General features: G+C 36.6%; 1 pseudogene; it reads right to left on the bottom strand.

Moving 5' to 3' along the window:
* Positions 1–292: 292 nt before the first annotated feature.
* On the bottom strand, positions 293–1,237 carry LOC101356407 (olfactory receptor 2G3-like; annotated as a pseudogene).
* Between the last annotated feature and the right edge of the window lie 17,454 nt (positions 1,238–18,691).

Here is an 18,691-nt window from a genome sequence, read left to right as displayed (position 1 = left end):
TGTGAAAAAGATGGTGTCATTCATCATCCCACAGAGATGTGAACATTCCTGATTGTTCTGTCCACTGAAAACAGGGCATTTGGGAAGAGTTAAGGAGGGAGACAATGGCTCTATTTGGATTTCAGAAGACAGCATTTTCTGGTAGAATCAGTTTCCCTAAACATCAGGATGGTTGATGATGAGATACGGGGCATCTTTCCCTGGAGTTCTTGGATATTCATTTGGAAGCATAGAAGTACAGTACTCATTAACGGTTGAATGGCTGTTCTGAGAGGCAGGATTTTTATGACTTTTACACTCTTTGGGATTTTATCCCTCCCTGGGATTGTAGGATCCTCTTCAATGCCCTCTTCACATCCTTGTTTCTTAAGGTGTAGATAAATGGATTCAGTAGTGGGGTGATAACACAGTAGAAGAAGGACACGAATTTGGCCTAGGTACTATTAGCAGGGGGCTGGAGGTACATGTAGATGGCAGGCCCATAATGCATGATGACCACAATCACGTGGGAACTGCAGGTGCTGAAGGCCTTGCGCCTTCCTTCAGCTGAAGGTAACTTCAGCACAGCCCTGGCAATGAAAGTATAGGAGACCAGCACAAGAAATGGAGCCACCAGAACAAAGGGGATGGCTCCCATGGCTAAGGACAGGTCATTAGCAGTGGTGTCTTCACAGGCTAGCTTGATCAGATCAGGCACCTCACAGAAGAAGTGGTCTAGGGTGTGGTGACCACATCGGTGAGGTTGGAGGGTAAGAGTGGCTTGGAGCAGAGAATTGGCTAAGCCACTGGACCAGGCTGCTGCTGCCAGCTGCACACACATCTGGGGATGCATGATGAGGGTGTACTGGAGAGGCCGGCAGATAGCCACATAGTGATCAAAGGCCATTACTGCCAGCAGGGCACGTTCAGTGCATCCTGTCCAGTGGAAGAGGTAGGCCTGTGTGATGCAGCTCCAGTAAGCAATCATCTTTTTTGTTTCCCAGAGGTTGACCAGCAGCTGGGGCACAATGGTGGTGGTGACACAGAGGTCCAGCAAAGAGAGATTGTCTAGGAAGAAGTACATAGGAGTCTGGAGTCTGGGATCCACCAGGGTGAGAAGGATGATGGAGCTATTTCCAATCAGGGTCAGGATGTAGGAGATGAAGACCACTCCAAAGAGGGACATCTCCATCCATGGATGATCTGAGAAGTCCAACAAGACAAACACGTTTGGGAAACTCACATTTTCTCCTTCCATGACCTCTCATCTTATGTATAGCTGCAATGAAAAGAACAAGATGCAGAGGATAAGTGTGATTTTTTTGTTTCAATCACTCCATGGCAACATTCCCAAACTTCGATATGTTGGTGAGATAATTCTCAAAATCATTAGAAGAAGTTTTCAAAAAAGGAGACTGATGTATATAAACACTGCTCAACCGTTGCCATTGAGCTGGAATATCCTGGATATGATGAGATACTCTATATGAATCCCAATCATTTAAGTATCTGTTTATATGAAGATCTCCCTATCTCATCTCTGTCTCTCTCCCTTTCTCCTTCCCTCTCCTCTATCTAACTGGTTTCTCAAATCTGTCTGTCATATAGTAGAATGCTAAGCATGGAGTATCAGCAGGGCTATGCCGAGTTTATGTCTCCATCACTTTGCACTTGGCCAAGTCATTTAACTTCTCTGTGTTTCAATTTCCTCATTTTAAAATTAAGAACAGTCTTATCTTACATGGATTTGTATGATTATTTGAAAATTTTAAATTAATTTTATTTATTAATCTATTATCTATCTAGCTATCATCTATCTAGCTATCACATGGTGAGCTCTGTGTCAGTATTAAAAAAACAAACCAAATCTGTTGCATCAACTCGATTCCAACTCACAGTGACTCTATAGAACAGAGTAGAACTGCCCCATAGGGTTTCCAAGGCTGTAATCTTTACAGAAGCAGACTGCTACATCTTTCTCTTGTGGAGTGGCTGGTGAGCTCGAACTGCTGACCTTTTGGTTAGCTGCCAAGTGCTTAACCACTGTACCACCAGGGCTCCTGTATAAGTATTAGGTTATCTATATTTAATCTACATCTGTATGTGTATCTACCTAGTTGTCTCTCTTACTCCCTCCATCATTCCCTCCCCAGCTCTCTCTCATCTCTCCATTCGTTCATAAAATATATTGCCCTTATGTTATGATGAAAAGAACATGGGGTTCTTTGCACCCTGCATGTCGCTTTTAGAGCGCTCTTAAAGAAAATGTTACGTAATGTTTCCTTTCAGTCCAGTTAGGTGAAGGATATTTGTATGCTCAGATAAACACATTAGAGGTTGGCAGTGCTGTTACAGCAATGTGAAGGTCTGAACTCTATCTGTGGGGAAGAGACCAGCAAATGTTAGATTATTTTATGCAATCCTGTCTTGCTTTGTTTTTCATGTAACTCCCATCTTCCCAGCTTTTCAATGATGCTTTTTTCTCCTTACTCATCTGCTTTTATTCTTTTACTTCTTTCTCCCTTATTTCACTCCCCTTTGCCTTTTCATCTCATATTTTATTTTCCTGTGCATTTCTCCACATTCTTTCCAAAATGGTGTCATTTCTTATCCATAGGCTCTTGATTTTTAGAATGTATAAATTTCAACTCTCAAATTTCCTACCTCTTACAGGAGATTTCTTCCATAGTGCCCTATCGATACCTCAAACTTAGCACATCCCAGACTTAGCTTACCATCAGTTAGTGAAAAGGTAAGCACTTTCCACCAATTCCTTTATTGTGTTCAATGAAATGATCATTGTTCCGCCATCCAGCAATTTTGAGTTGTCCCTTGAATGAGCCAGAAATGCGGCTTACAGATGTGCTATAATTTAAAAGCCCTGAGTACTACACTGCTTGAAGTCACTTCCTTTATTAGTCTGTTTGTAATTCTCATATTGTCTCATTTTTATTTTATATCGCAAAATTTTACCATGGTGGGTGATACTAAAGGAATTGTTGCATAACAACTCATAACAACTGTAAATGCTGCAGTTTTATGGATGTTTATCAGACTAATGGCCATTTAGAAAAAAAAAAAAATCACTGACTTTTTTGGAAGATTGACTCTTGAGAGGGAGAGATTTTGAGTAGGTGAAAGACTGCCTTTCCAGATGTCAAAATCAGGTCAACTGTCATTGGTTACAACCTGAATTCGTCTTCTTTTAATTGCAGTTCCCAACTTTATGTTTAAGAGGGAAATGTCTACCTACAGCCTTTAATCTTAGTGAAGAACATTAAAACTAACAAAAGCCACCGCATGGTTTCATTTATTAGTTTCTTCATTCTCCCAGCCCTAGGTTTTATTTTAGATACGAGGAATTTGGTCTATTATTTTCTCCTCTTGAACTGTTGGGTCATAGTTGAGATGAGTTATGAATGCCCCTTCTTCATCTCCACACATAATTTTCTCATTAAAAAGCTAACTGACAGAGTTACTAAATATAAGCTTGCTTTTTTAATTTCTTTGCTCCTTGTACTTCTATGAAGAATAAATATTTCTGTGGACATTAACTAAGAAAATGTTCCCAAAGAGCTTTTACCTTCCCTGTTTAGAAACAAAGACTGCCTAAACAAAATTGATTTTCCATAGACATAGCTAGACAGCGTTTTATAGACATTATCAATGTCGCTACTTGACAATAGTGCTATTTTCACGATTGTTTGATATTCCCCATGTTCCTCTGGTTTTCCACAAGGAAATCATTCTGATATAACCAGTAGGTTGACTTTTTCTAAATATGTCAATAATTACCTTTATTATATGATTTATGTATTTCCTGATTCATTCTTCTATCCTTTTAATCTCATTTTTTTGTCTTTTTTACTATACACCACAAAGTCTGCCTACACAGAAAATATTTTCACATGCCCCAAATTTTGAAGAATATTTTATCGCACAAACGGGAAGTGTGTACACGATATACGTGACCTAGATTCAATAAAACAAATACCATATACTTGGAAAAATAATTTCAGGAAGCCTGAAAAAACAACATGAGCCAAAGTTTTGGAAAAATATTAAAAATAATATCAATTTTACTTATGTTTGAAGTGAAAAATAGACAAATAAGGAACAGAATTTTTTACTAAATATGGTCAATCTTCTTCAGAAAAGAGAATAGTTTTAAAATGGAAGATTTCCCAGAGGGCACTTCAGTGCCATACTGTTAAGCCACTCTAAGAATGAGCACCTTGCATTTTGACATTGTGTAATTCTTTAGACTCATAGAAATTACAACAGGACATGTTGAATTAACTTGTAAACATCTACACTCATGGACAGATCTTGAGGAACAAAGAAGTACTACCAAGTAACAGGGGCAAGCATTATGCCAATTTTCAAAAGGAGAGAAAGCAGAATCCTGGGATTAAATATCACTGAGCTTAATGATCAACCCTGGAAAAACCTTGAGGACATTGTTAAATAAATAATTTGTCAACACATTGAGAAAGTGTGATCAGTAGGAGCAAATATAGGTTAATTCTAATAAAATATTAAAAATAGCGTATTTGGGGAAATGGGGTTTTGCAGGTTGTTAATGAAGGAGTGGATGCTGCATACATCTGGTGAAGGGAAAGAAGTACCATCTTCCTATCCACAGAGAACATATCTGAATCCATGTTTGGCCAGTCCCAGGCACGGTGACTTTGAGAACTTTGAGAGAGGAATGTCAGTGCCTTGAGCCTAAGTCTTCTTTCATGAAGGTGGAAGAAATAATGTTTACCCTCAGCATTTGGAGAGGATTAAATGCCCCAAAAGTATGTATGAGAAGAGTTTACTACACAGAAGTAGACCCTGGTACATAGAAGACATGCTGAAACTGCTGATTTCTTCTCTCTCAAAAGAATTATCTTTCCAAAAACATAAATAAATAAACAAAAACATAACAGCATACAAGGTCCAAATCCTGCTTCCTACACTAAACAGCTGTAGTGTCCTTGCCAGTTTAGTGAGCGTTCGTTTCCTCATGTCTCCATTGAGAATCGTCACACTTAATTTATACACTCATTGCACATAATACACTGGTGCTAAATAAATGATAGGTATATACAGTTAATGCAGAGGAAACAGGCACAGAGATATTAGGAAATCTGCAAGAGAAAGCAGAGCTATACCGTGATAAATCCATAGTTTACACCCAGGCCCTAGTCCTAAGCCTTTTACTCCACTGCCTGATAAGAGAAATACAAATCTAAGATGACTCAGTGCTGGCAGGGATAGATAATCCACATTTTCTCAATAGGCAAGAGGTTGATTCTGAATCAAATAGGTAACATTTCATAGGGATAAATGGAAAGTCCAAAACTTTGCTTGAACATTTAATTGCACAATTACAGGATAGGAAACTTGTTTGGGAAATTGTATCTGTGATATTATTCTGGAGGTTTTCTTTGATCATAAGCTTAAAACAAATAATTCAATGGAGAAATTATGACGACGTCTAATGGATTATTTGTCTTCCTTAACAGAAATACAGCACAGATCACGAAAAGCTAAAGGTACAATGCATCTGGTGCTGCTGTACCACATCTGGTTCTTTGTTTAGGCAACATTTTAAAATTGAATTACTGATTCACTGCAGTATTCGTTGGGGGGTTGTGTTGGAGTCTAGAAAAGTGCTATGAAAGAATCTCTTTGAAGGATTTTCTGCTGTTGGAATAATAATGTTACATAGAAATAATACTCCTAAATGGGTTTTCATTGGGAAGCGATAAAAATATACCCTGAATACTTTCAATGGGAAAACTACATCAAGCATGGAAAAATTCTAGAGATGCCAATTTTAGATAAATAGAAGTAATTTTCTCTCTGCAGGCATATTATAGGAAGTAAATTGGTTGTGACTGAATTATCAACTTTTGGGAATACCACAAAAAAGAATGCTTCATGATATTCAAGAAGAGTTAAATGATGTACTGGATACCCCTATTGCCATAATGTGAGACTGGTTATCTATCACTGTAATCATTCAGTTGCCAGAGTCACCCAACTCAACTCATTCTACTTGAATAGTCTTCAAAAATCGAAATCCTCATTTTACCACGCCTTGTTATAACACACTCAGAGACCCTCAAACACCATCATGTGGCACTCAGGCTCATCTTTGATCTTGTCTCTGTTGTCTCACTCTTCCTGTCCCCAATCTCACCCTCTCCACTGCTTGCCCCAGCCATGTTTGAGAAGCTACACACTCAAGCTTATGTTCCTTTGCACGTGATAGTTTCTCTCTCATCCTGGTAGAGTAGCTTGCTGAAGATCTATTTATCCTGTAAGACCTGAATCAAGCATCATTCCCTCTGTGAAACTTCCCTTGATGACCCCTTCTTTTTGTCCGTATTTTACTTCATATTCTTCTTCCATTAAGTGTCTTGCTGTCTTCCCTTTCTTCCTGATGAACAGTTGAGGAGCATGATTTATGTTTAATTTCCCCTAGCCTTCCAAGTGCACAGCCTAGTTTTGGCCTGTAGAAGCTATTTAATAAATGTATGACATGAATAGTTGGATTCTGTTGTTACTCAGATAGGCATGTTTAATTTGCTTGCATAATGTTAATCTATTCCCATCTTCATCTATTGCCCTCCCTCCATAAATTCACAGGTTACGTTGAGCTTACTGATTTCTTTAAAGCCCACTTAGAGTTATTTTCTCAATTCAGGGTCTTTTAGCTGTTGTGTTTTCCTTTGCCACAACTTTTCTTTCCTTCTTGTCCTAATACGTAACTGGGCCTGAAAATTACTGGTGGTGGTTGTGCGAAGGGGGTCATAATTACGTGTGAGAGGACTATCTGTTAATGTTTTACCTCATGTTACCTAGAATAGTCCACCTTAAGTGAGAGACTTTGCTTTAGGGGTCCCTCTGTGGAATTTATCAGAAGAGAAAGCAAGCATTAACACACGTACTCAGACCTGACCTGGCCACTTCCACTCACTTTTACCTTGAGGTTGAAAGAAAGAGGAGGTGTAGAGAAGCCAGGGAGCCAGGCTTTGGTATGTTAAGACCCGGGTCAGAAAGATGTGGATTTTCTTCAGTTGACAGAGGGGCGGGACTAACCAGAATTCAGTTACAGGAGAGGAGCCTTGTTGCAGTGGGATGGGTCCTCGCTGAGATTTGCTCTCTTGGATCCTCTGAGACCTGAGGTATTTCGTGTATGTAGTTAGTTCAGGTGCCACATGTGTAGAGAGGAGCATGTAGAGGGATTTCTTCTTCTTCTAAAATCTCATCTTTAGAATAATCTCTGCCCTGGGGAATATTCCTGAATGAGCTGAGGGAAAAATCCTGAAATAAAGAAAACTGTCCTAGAGCAGGTGTGAAACCGAATCCCTGGCTACGTTTGTTTTCATATCAAATAATGTGCAGAGAGATAGAATGAAGTCCATCAAAGAGAACTTTCTGTAAAAATTACAGAGTCAATTACTTGTGAACCAAACCAAACCAAACTGCTGCCGTCGAGTCAATTCCGACTCATAGCAACCCTATAGGACAGAGTAGAACTGCCCCCACAGCATTTCCAAGGAGCAGCTGGTGGATTCTAACTGCAGACTTTTTGGTAAGCAGCCTGGGCTCTTAACCACTGTACCACTAAGGCTCCCCCATACAGATAGTTGGTTTAAAAAAAGACTTCAGGGGATATTTTTGGTTTAAGGTTTAAAGATTATCTCAGAGCAATAGTTCAGGATTCATCCAGCCTCTGTGGCTCTAGAAAGTCTGGATTCCATGAGAATTTGAAATTCTGTTCTACATTTTTCCCCCTTTTATCAAGATCCTTCTATAGAATCTTTATTCAAAACATTCAGTAATGGTAGCTGGGCAACATCCAGTTCTGGTCCCCAGGCAAAGAAGGAAATTGTTCATAGAGGCAATTAGTCACACATTCCATTTTTTTCTCCTATTCCTAACTCTCCTTCTTCCTATGCTGCTCCAAGTGAATAGAGACCAATTGTTGTACCTTGTATGGTTGCTTGCAAGCTTTTAAGACACCAAGCAGTATGCAACAAAGAGGTAGAACAGAAGCACTAAACACTATATGAGGCCAATTAACTGGGAAGTTGCATGAAACCATGACCCTAACCCTCCAAACCAAGAAACCAAATCCCATGATATGTTTGGTTTATACCAGCAGCTTTATCAGCTGCTCTCTCTCTCTTTTGTTATTGCAAAAATGTATAACACAGATTTGCCAAGTCACCTTTTTATAGGTGTACAACTGATTGGCATCAATTACATTGATTGGTTACACAATCATTAACCTTAATCGATGCTGATTTTCCATTATTGTAAACAGAAACTCAGTGCTCCATAAGCAATACCTCCCTTCCTTCCTCCCTCCTGCCCCTGGTAACTACTAATAAATGTTGGTCTCTATACATGTGCATGTTCCTATCTTTGTATATAAATAAGGATATACAATATTTATCTTTTTGTGATTGACTTTTTTCACTCAGCATAATGTTTGCAAGCTCTATTCATGTTATAGCATGTATCAGAAGTTTATTTCTCTTTCTGGCTGAGTAGTACTCCATCGTATGTATGTACCACATTTTGTTTATCCATTCATTCATTAATGGATATTTTAGTTGCTTCTACCTTTTGCCTATTGTGAGTAGTGTTGCAATGAAAATTTGTATTCATATATTTGTGTCATTGCCTTCAATTCCCTTAAGTATATTATTAGCAGTAGAATTGCTGGGTCAAATTGTAGTTCTATTTTTAGTTTTTTGAGGAGCTGCCACATTGTTTTCCACAACAGCTGTATCATTTTGCATTCCAATCAGCAATGGATAAGGGTTTCAAATTCCCCATTTCCTTGCCAACATTTGTTATTTTCCATTAAATTTTATTTTTTTCAGCCATCCTAGTGGGAGTGATTCAATCTCTTTGCTTGTTACGGCTCTGTTGAAATTTTCTACTTACTCTTGAGTCAGTTGGGTAGGTAGTCTGCTTCTAAGAATTTGTCTATTTCATCTAGCTATCCAGTTTACTGGAGTACAGTTGTTCATAGTATTCTGTCATAATTCTTTTTATTTCTATCGAGTCAGTTGAAATGTCTCCACTTTAATTTCTTATTTTGGTTATTTGCATCTTTTCTCTTTTTTCTTTGTCAGTATAGCTAAAGTTTGTCAATTTTATTGATCTTTTCGAAGTACTAACTTCTCATTTTGTTGATTTTACTGTTTTTCTCTTTCATTTATTTCTGCTCTGATCTTTGTTATTTCCTTTCTTCTGGTAGCTTTACGCTTGGTTTGCTCCTCTCTTCCTACTCCCTCAAGTTTGAGATCTTTCTTCTTTTTTCATGTGGGCATTTGTTACTATAAATTTCCCTCTCAGTCCTGCCTTTGCTGCATCACATAAGTTTTGGTGTGTTGTATTTTCATTTTTATTTGACTCTAAGAAATTTGTGATTTGTCTTTTGATTTCTTCTTGGATTTGTAGATTCATACCCTTCATCAGACTCAGAAAATTTTCTGTCATTATTTCTTCAAATGTTCTTTATGTCCCTATCTCTCTTACATTTTCTTCTGGAATTGCCATGATGCATTATTAGATCTCTTGATGTTGTCCCATAACTCCATTAAACTGTGCTCAGAAGTCTTGAGCCTCCCTTCTTGCTACTCTTCAGCCTCTATAGTTTCAACTATCTTATCTTGTAATTTGCTGATTCTGACACTGGCAAAATTCTAGGAGATGAACCAGGGTGGGCACTTGGCTTGGTCATTGATGATCACATTTCTTGCAAGAGGTGATGACTTCTGTGTTTTGAAAGATAAGTTAGAAAGTAAAATAATGGGAAGAAAGTGTTACAGGGAAAGAACAATATGTTCTAAGGCAGGAGATGATGGAAAGTGTTTTGAGTTCAGTAGTTTGACTAGTTTGGATATAGGGTCCCCTATGTCAAATGGTCATGGGTAAATATAGAAGCACAGGTAAGGGACAGGTCAACGATCTCCCTCCCTTAATATTTACCTAGGAAAGTGCATTTTCTCTCATCTAACATGGAGAGATAATGGACTTTTTATATATAAAAGAGAATGGCATTATTACAGTGTATTTTAAAGTTAAATTTTATACAATTTGAAGTATGCATAAGAAACGAGAAAGAAGAAAATCATTTCAATAATCCAAATAAAAAGTTATGAAAATTTAATTAAGGAAATGAGGGTGTAAATGAAGAAAATGAAATAGGTTTTGGAGACATTAGATAGAATTCTCAGCATTTGGGATTTGATTGGAAATGAGAAATGAATAAGAGAGAATAACCTAGACTTAATCCCAGGTGTTGGTTTGCTTTCTGGGTGAAGAGCAAGCATGTTGGAGGGGTGGATGAAGTGTTCAATTTTAGTCACATAAGTTGCTAATTAGTACACTTTTCTCCTAAATTAGAAGAAGTTTCAAGAATCATTACTTTAAAGCTAAGGGAATAAATCCCATGAAAATAATAATCTCAAACTTATTGTCTCCTCTGAGAGAGGAGCCTCTGTCCCAGAAGGACTCATTAATCCTTTGCTAACAGATTTTAAGCTGTGGAATGGGCCATTAAAAAGTTTATGTTTGGGTTGGGCCTCTGAGGTGACAATTTCTTGGGAATTTCTTTGTTGTCCTTCCAGAATGAGCTCTAAGTCCTAGGTGGAGCATGACAACCCTGGTGAGAAATCATATTGCAAGTCAACGTGTGAAATCCCATTGCCCTGCTTGAAGATGGGGACAGTTTCACCCTTTGAGTCTTGCATCATCTGTCTGACTGAATTCTGTTTTACAGTAGTAAATCCATAAGTGGATAAAACCACAAAACTGGTCACAAGTTCAAATGTTGATAAATTAAATTAGTAAACCATCCAGTTCAAACTGTCCCCTCCCCCTTTTTTTAACTCAGGTTGTTTGAATTGATCATGCTACTCCATTATTTTGCTATTGGAGATATAATTACGCTAAGCGATCGAAGCACTCTTTCCCCTAGTTCCCCTCAGGCAAAGCACAGAGAAGATTTAAGATAATGCACGTTAACAAATGTTTCTCTGAAATACCCAGTCTTGAACATTCTAGTCAGTATACCTGTTTTTTCATTGTAATGGCCTCTGAAATACTATAATTCAGACAGAGAAATGAATCTAAAATTTGATTACCATTTATACTTGACAGCTTTTCAAATAAGAACAAATAATTCATAGATATTTAAAAATCCTTTATTTCAGATTGTTTTAAATTTAATTTTAAGTTATCATTTGGCACAATTGTATAATTTTTAGTGAACAGTACTATGGTATGTTCCATTGATCTATACGCCTCTTACTTGGCAAATATCACATATCTTGGTCATTTTTTGCTTGATTATAAGTCTTATACATATATAGATTCATGTAGCTACCACCAAAAAATAGTTCAATCCTCAAAAATAACTTCCTTATGCTATTTCTTTACTGACACAGTATTCTCAAATCCTAAACCCTAGCAACCAATTATCTATTTCCATCACTATAGACAAAAGTCTTTTTGAAAGTGATATATAAATGAAATCATAAAGTACTTGGTTGAGTACAAGATTGACTTCTTCCAGCCTTTGAGACTCATCTAAGTGGTTCTGTGTATCATTATTTTTGCTGAATATAATTTTATTGTATGGGTGAGCCGAGTTTGCTTATCCATTCACTAGTTGAACGATATATGGGATGCTCCCAAATTTGGGCCATTTGAATAGAGCTTCTATAAACATTTTAATACAGGTTTCCATGGGAACATAGCATTTCATTTCTCTAGAGTAGATATGCAGGAGTGGGATTATGGGGTCATAGAGTAAGTGGATGCTTAACTCTACCATAAAATGCCAAACTATTTTTCAGAGTGGTGTTCCATTTTTCTTGCCCACCAGCAATGTATTAGAGTTTCAGTTTCTCTGCAATTTCATCTGCACTTGATAGTGTCAATATTTAATTTCAACTGTTCTCTTAGGTATGTAGTGGCATTTCATCATGGTTTTAATTTTCCTAATGACTAATGATATTGAAAATCCATTCACAAACATGTTCAATGAATACCATTGTCATTAAAATGTCTGTTCAAGTCTTTCGTCCAATTTTAAATGAGCTGTTTGTTTCATTCTTGCAGAATTTTGTGTGATCTTTAACAATTACGGAAACAAGTTATTTGGTGGATGTAGCAAAATTGTGTAATTTTTAGTGAACAGTTCTATGAATTTTATACATATATAGATTCATGCAAAAATTTTATTCCAGCTTATAACTTCATTTTCTTTCTCTTACCGTATCTTTCTCAGGGTGAAAGTTTTCATTTTGATTAAATATAAATTTATCAATTTTTCCATTACGTATTGTGCTTTTGGTGCTGTCTAGTAACTCTTTGCCTAACCTCAGGTCAAAAAATTTTTCTTTTTTGTTTTTTCTTCAAAGTTTATAGTTTTACATTTTACTATATGTCAATGTTCCATTTTGACTTGTTTTTGTATACGGGGAAGTTTATTTGGAGAATAATTATTTCCTTGCATATTGATTCCAACAATTTGTTAAAAATGCTTATTGAATTGCTTCTGTGCCTTGTCAAAAAAATTGGTTATAATCTGTGTGTTCATTTCTAGACTCCTATGCTATTGCATTTATCTATATGCCTCTTCTTTCACCAATATCACAGCATTTTGATAATTTTTTTGCTTGATAGTAGGACTTAAAATCAGGTACTATGATTACTTCAATTTTAATATTATTTTTAAAATGTTCTAAACCAAGTTTTCCTTTCCCTTTCTATATAAATCAGAATTGTCTTTATATTTCCACAACCTTTGCTGGGATATTTTTTATTGGAATTGCTTCAAATCAACAAATCAATTTGGATTCAATTGACGTCTTTATTAATTTGAGTTTTCCAATCCATGAACATGGCATGTCACCATATTAATTAAATCTGCTTTTATTTCTTTCATCAGTTATTTATTTGTTTTTTTTTTTTATTTTGCAGCATACAGATCCTTTATGTTTCAGTAAATTTACATCATAGTATTTCATTTTTTAGCTATGTTAAATGGTGTCATTTTAAAATTTTGGTTTTCAGTACATATAAATATGTTTAATTATTACATGTTGAGCTTATATATAAACTCACTCAATAGTTCACTTTTTTATTTTGTTAGATTCTTTGACATTTCCTATATAGTAATTTTTGTCCCTAAATCTATATTTTTCTAATATTAATATACTCTATTCAGATTCTTCTTGACTGATATTTTCATTGCATATGCTTTCATCATTTTACTTTTAGCATACCTACGCATCATACTAGAAGTGAATTTCTTGTGGACAGCTTATAGTTGAGCCATGTTTATTTTTTAATCAGTTCTGAAAATCTTTGTGTTTTTATAACTATGTTAAAAACCACTTAAAATTAATGTAATTATTAACAAGACTGCATTTAGATCTTCCATTCGTTTTCTGTACTTCCCCCACTGTTTTTCATTCGTCTTTCTCTTCACCTCTTTTTTTGTAAAAATTCAATTTTAATTAATTGATTTGTTTCTGATTATATGTGTATATTTTAGAGTATGCTCTAGGTGTTACAATACACACACTTAACTTTTTACAATCTTCTTAGAATTAATATTTTATTATTTCATAAAAACTTTACCACCAGACAGTTTCTTTTATCCTTCACTTTTTATGTTATAATTGTCTTCATTTATTGATAATCTCATCAAACAATTTTATTTTTTTTCTTTCCACTATTAAAAATATTTTAAAAATCTCAAGAGAAGGAGAGTGATATATTTTACATACCCACATTTACATTGCTTATCTTCCTTCTTTTCTGATGTCCCTAGTTTCCTTCTACTATTAATTTTTTTCTGACTGAAAAACTTCCTTTATGAATTCGTATAGGATCGGTAATTGGAAAATATGGCCTTGGTGATAGAAATGATGCCGGAGATCGTGTGATAGAATTTTGCAAGACCAATGACTTCTTCATTGCAAGTATCTTTTTTCAACAACGTAAATGGTGACTATACATGTGAATCTCATCAGATAGACTACAAAGGAATCAAATCGACTACATCTGTGGAAAGAGACAATGGAAAAACTCAGTATCATCAGTCAGAATAAGGCCAAGGGCTGGCTTTGGAACAGACCATTGATTGCTCATATGCAAGTTCAAAGTGAAGCTGAAGAAAATTCGAACAAGTCCATGAGAGCCAAAGTACCACCTTGAGTATATCCCACCTGAATTTGGAGACCATCTCAAGAATAGGTTTGATGTGTTGAACTAATGACCGAAAACCAGATGAGCTGTGGGAAGACATCAAGGACATCATACATGAAGAAATCAAGACGTCATTAAAAAGACAGGAAAGAAAGAAAAGACCAAAATGGATGTCAGAAGAGACTGAAACTTGCTCTTGGACATCAGTAGCTAAAGTGAACAGAAGAAATGATGCAGTAAAAGAGCTGAACAGAAGATTTCAAAGGGCAGCTCGAGAAGACAAAGTAAATTATTACAATGACGTGTGCAAAGACCTGGAGTTAGAAAACCAAAAGGGAAGAACATGCTTGGCATTTTTCAAGCTGAAAGAACTGAAGAAAAAATTCAAACTCTGATGCAATAATGAAGGATTCTATGGGCAAAATATTGAACGAAACAGGAAGCATCAAAAGAAGATAGAAGGAATACACAGTCTCTGTACCAGAGAGTCAATGTTCAATCATTTCAGGAAGTAGCATATGATCAAGAATGATGGTACTGAAGGAAGAAGTCTAAGCTGCACTGAAGGCACTGGTGAAAAAAAAGGCTCCAGGAATTGATGGAATACCAATTGAGATGTTCCAACAAATGGAAGCAGCACTGGAAGTGCTCACGCATCTATGCCAAGAAATTTGAAAGACAGCTACCTGGCCAACTGACTGGAAGAGATCCATATTTAGGCCTATCCAAAGAAAGGTGATCCAACATAATGTGTAAATTATTGAACACTGAAGATCATTAAAAAGCAGTTGCAGCAGTACATAAACAGAGAACTGCTGGAAATTCAAGCCAGATTCAGAAGCGGATACGGAATGAGGGATATCATTGCTGATGTCAGATGGATCCTGGCTGAAAGCAGAGAATACCAGAAAGATGTTTACCTGTGTTTTATTGATTATGCAAAGGCATTCGATTGTGTGGATCATAACATATTATGGATAACATTGTGAAGAATGCGAATTCTAGAACACTTAATTGTGCTCATAAGGAACCTGTACATAGATCAAGAGGCAGTTGTTCGAACACAACAAGGAGACATTGCGTGATTTAGTCAGGAAAAGTGTGTGTTGGGGTTGTATCCTTTCACCATACTTATTCAATCTGTATGCTGAGCAAATAATCCAAGAAGCTGGACTATATGAAGAAAAATGGAGCATCAGGATTGGAGGAAGACTCATTAACAACCTGTGTTATACAGATGACACAACCTTCCTTGATGAAAGTGAAGAGGACTTGAAGCACTTTCTGATGAAGATCAAAGACCACAGCCTTCAGTATGGATCACACCTCAACACAGAGAAAACAAAAATCCTTACAACTGGACCAGTAAGCAACATCATGATAAACGAAGAAAATACTGAAGTTGCCAAGGATTTCATTTTACCTGGATCCGCAATCAACACCCATGGAAGCAGCAGTCAAGAAATCAAACAATGCATTGCATCGGGCATATCTGCTGCAAAAGACCTCTTTAAAGTTTTAAAAAGCAAAGATGTCACCTTGAAGGCTAAGGTGTGCCTGACCCAAGCCATGGTGTTTTCAATCGCTTCATATGTGTGTGAAAGCTGGATATTAAATAAGGACGACCTAAAAAGAATTGATGCATTTGAATTATGGTTTTGGCAAAGAATATTGAATATGCCATAGACTGCCAAAAGAACAAACAAATCTGTCTTGGAAGTACAGTCAGAATGCTCTCTAGAAGCAAGGGTGGTGAGACTTTGTCTAACATACTTTGGACATGTTATCAGGAGAGATCAATCCCTGGAGAAGGACATCATGCTTGGTAAAGAAGAGGGTCAGTGAAAAAGAGGAAGACCCACAAAGAGATTGACTGAGGCAGTGGCTGCAACAATGGTCTGAAGCACAACAATAATTATGAGAATGGTACAGGACTGGGTAGTGTGTAGTTCTGTTGTACATACGTTCACTATGAGTTGGAACCAACTTGAGGGCACCTAACCACAACGATAACATAGAGCAATTCTACAGACAGTGACATGAATTATTGTTCTTTTTTCATCTGAAAATGTTTTATTTCATCTCTATTCTGGAATATTGTTTTTTTCCTTTCTTTTTTCAATATAGAAATCTTCTTTAACAATTATTTTCTTTTAACTCTTTAAAAATGTTGTGTCATTTTCTTCTATCCTCGATGATTTCTAGTGAGAAATCATTATTTAAATGGTTACGCCCTTGTAGGAAAAGCATCATTTTTAATTTGACTGTTATTAATTATTATTGTTTGTGCTTAGTTTTTATCAGTTTGATTTGATTTGTCTGGATATGAGTTTCTTTGGGTTTACCCTCTTTTCGGTACATTGAGGCTTTTTGAATCTTTAAATATATGTCTTTTACCAAATTTAGGAAGTTTTCCACCATTATTTCTTACACATCTTTTAGCACCACACTTTTTCTTTTGTCTTTCTAGGATTCCAATGACAAGATTGCTAGAGTTTTTTTAGTGTCTCACAGATCACTGCAGTGCTGTTAATACTTGCCCCATTTTTTTCTATTTTTCAGATTGAATAATTTCCACATGATCTGTCTTCAACTTTACTGACTCTTTCTTCTGTCATTTTCATTTTGTATTGAACCCCTGCAGTTAGATTTTTATTTTGGATATTGCATGTTTTTGTTTTAAGTTTCCATCTGGTTCCTCTATTTCTTTGTTGAATCTTTCTTATTTTTCCATTTATTTCAATTGATTTTTGGCACATTTTTTATTATTTGCTACTTTATACTTTTTATCAGATCATTCTATATTGTCATCTTGCATTGTCATTTGTTAAATGTGTTTTTTCATGCATATTTAGGTTTCGTGATTCTCCAAAGCTCAAGTAATTCCTGAGTATATGTGGGGCATTTTGAATATTGTGTTATTAGACTCCAGAGTGGAAAGTTTCAACTCACCTTCAATGGGCTGTGGCTTCTACATTAACTCAGTTTTCATAGGCTCCACAGTGCTATTTGTATTTGTCCCACATGTGTACTACACAGTGGGCAATCTGGAACCTGGTCAGAGGTCTGTCTTTTCAGTCAGTTCTGAAAGTCTTTGGTAAGCCAACTAGGATCGGATTCATGCATGCACAGTTTGTGGGTGAGCACAAGAGTTACAAATAACTTTATCGGTCACTTTCTTAAACCTCTCCCTTTTGTCATCTACTCTGTACTTTCCAGTTTCATGGGATTCACCTTTTTTGACTTCTAGCTAGAAATCTGGGGTTTCAGTTATCTTATTCTGCTGCACATTTCTGTAATTATAACCATGTCTGGGAAGAATGGAAGAAAAAAAGTGGATAAATTCATCACCTTTTTTTTAAATTTTTTTTAAAATTCTAGTCTTGACTAGCCTGCCGGCTACTATTTATATCTGAGAGTCCTCATACAGCTTCTCTGTGCTCTCTGTCAAGATGTAATAGCTGCATTCAGTAGAAGACACACGGTAGAGTATGCTTACTCTATCTTACCCAGAACCAGACCTTTTCTTCAGATTGTAAGATTAGGTGTTAGTTCAGTCTTGTTGAATGGAATGAATTACATGGAATATAAAGAGCATGCATAGATAATTATCTTTGGTGTTGTTGAAGAATATTGAAGATACCATGGAGTATCAGAGGAATAAACAAATCTGTCTTGGAAGAAATACTGCAGAATGTTCCTTAGAAGTGAGTATGGTGAAACTCGTCTCATGTACTTTGGACATGTTATCAGAAGGGACCAGTCCGTGGAGAAGAACTTGATGCTTGGTAAAGTAGAGGGTCAGTGAAAAAGAGGAAGACCCTCAACGAGATTGATTGACACAGTGACTGCATCAGTGGCCTCAAACACAGCAACGATTGTGAGGATGGTGCAGGGCCAGGCAGTGTTTCTTTCTATTGTACATTGGGTTGCTATGAGTTGGAACTAACTCGACAGTACCTATCAACAACAATGAGACTTTGATCTGTTTTAGAACCAGTAGATCTCTTAAGCATGATTCTGAGACTTGCCCTGCAGTTGTGTCATTAACAGGTACACCATTCTCTAGATCTCTCTACTTCATTAGTTTTAAGACTTGAGAGACTTTCAGAGATCATGGAATCCAACATTTCACTTTACAAATGAGGTATAGCTACACAAAGGTTGAGAGATTTGCGCACAAGCTGATTACTGTTAGAGTGAGAAATACTATCAAGACCTCTGGTTGCCTCCACTATCCCAAGATGCTGATGGTGTCAGCATTCAGAGGGAAATATCCGTCTTGGGATCAAAGAGAGAAGGGCTCATGTGCTTCTTGCCTGGAACTTCCGTGAAGTTACTTATTTTTCTCATGAGAAATAAAGTCGACCCTCTGTATCAGGTGGTTCTGCATCCATGGATTCAACTAACCGTGGATTGAAAATATTTGGGAAAAAAAAGTTCCAAAAGGCAAAACTTGAATTTGTTCCGCACC

This window comes from Trichechus manatus, unplaced genomic scaffold, assembly GCF_000243295.1.
Source record: "Trichechus manatus latirostris isolate Lorelei unplaced genomic scaffold, TriManLat1.0 scaffold00128, whole genome shotgun sequence".
NCBI lineage: Eukaryota > Metazoa > Chordata > Mammalia > Sirenia > Trichechidae > Trichechus > Trichechus manatus.
The sequence above is the reverse complement of the archived record's forward strand: the minus strand, read 5'-3'. Positions and strand labels throughout refer to the sequence as shown.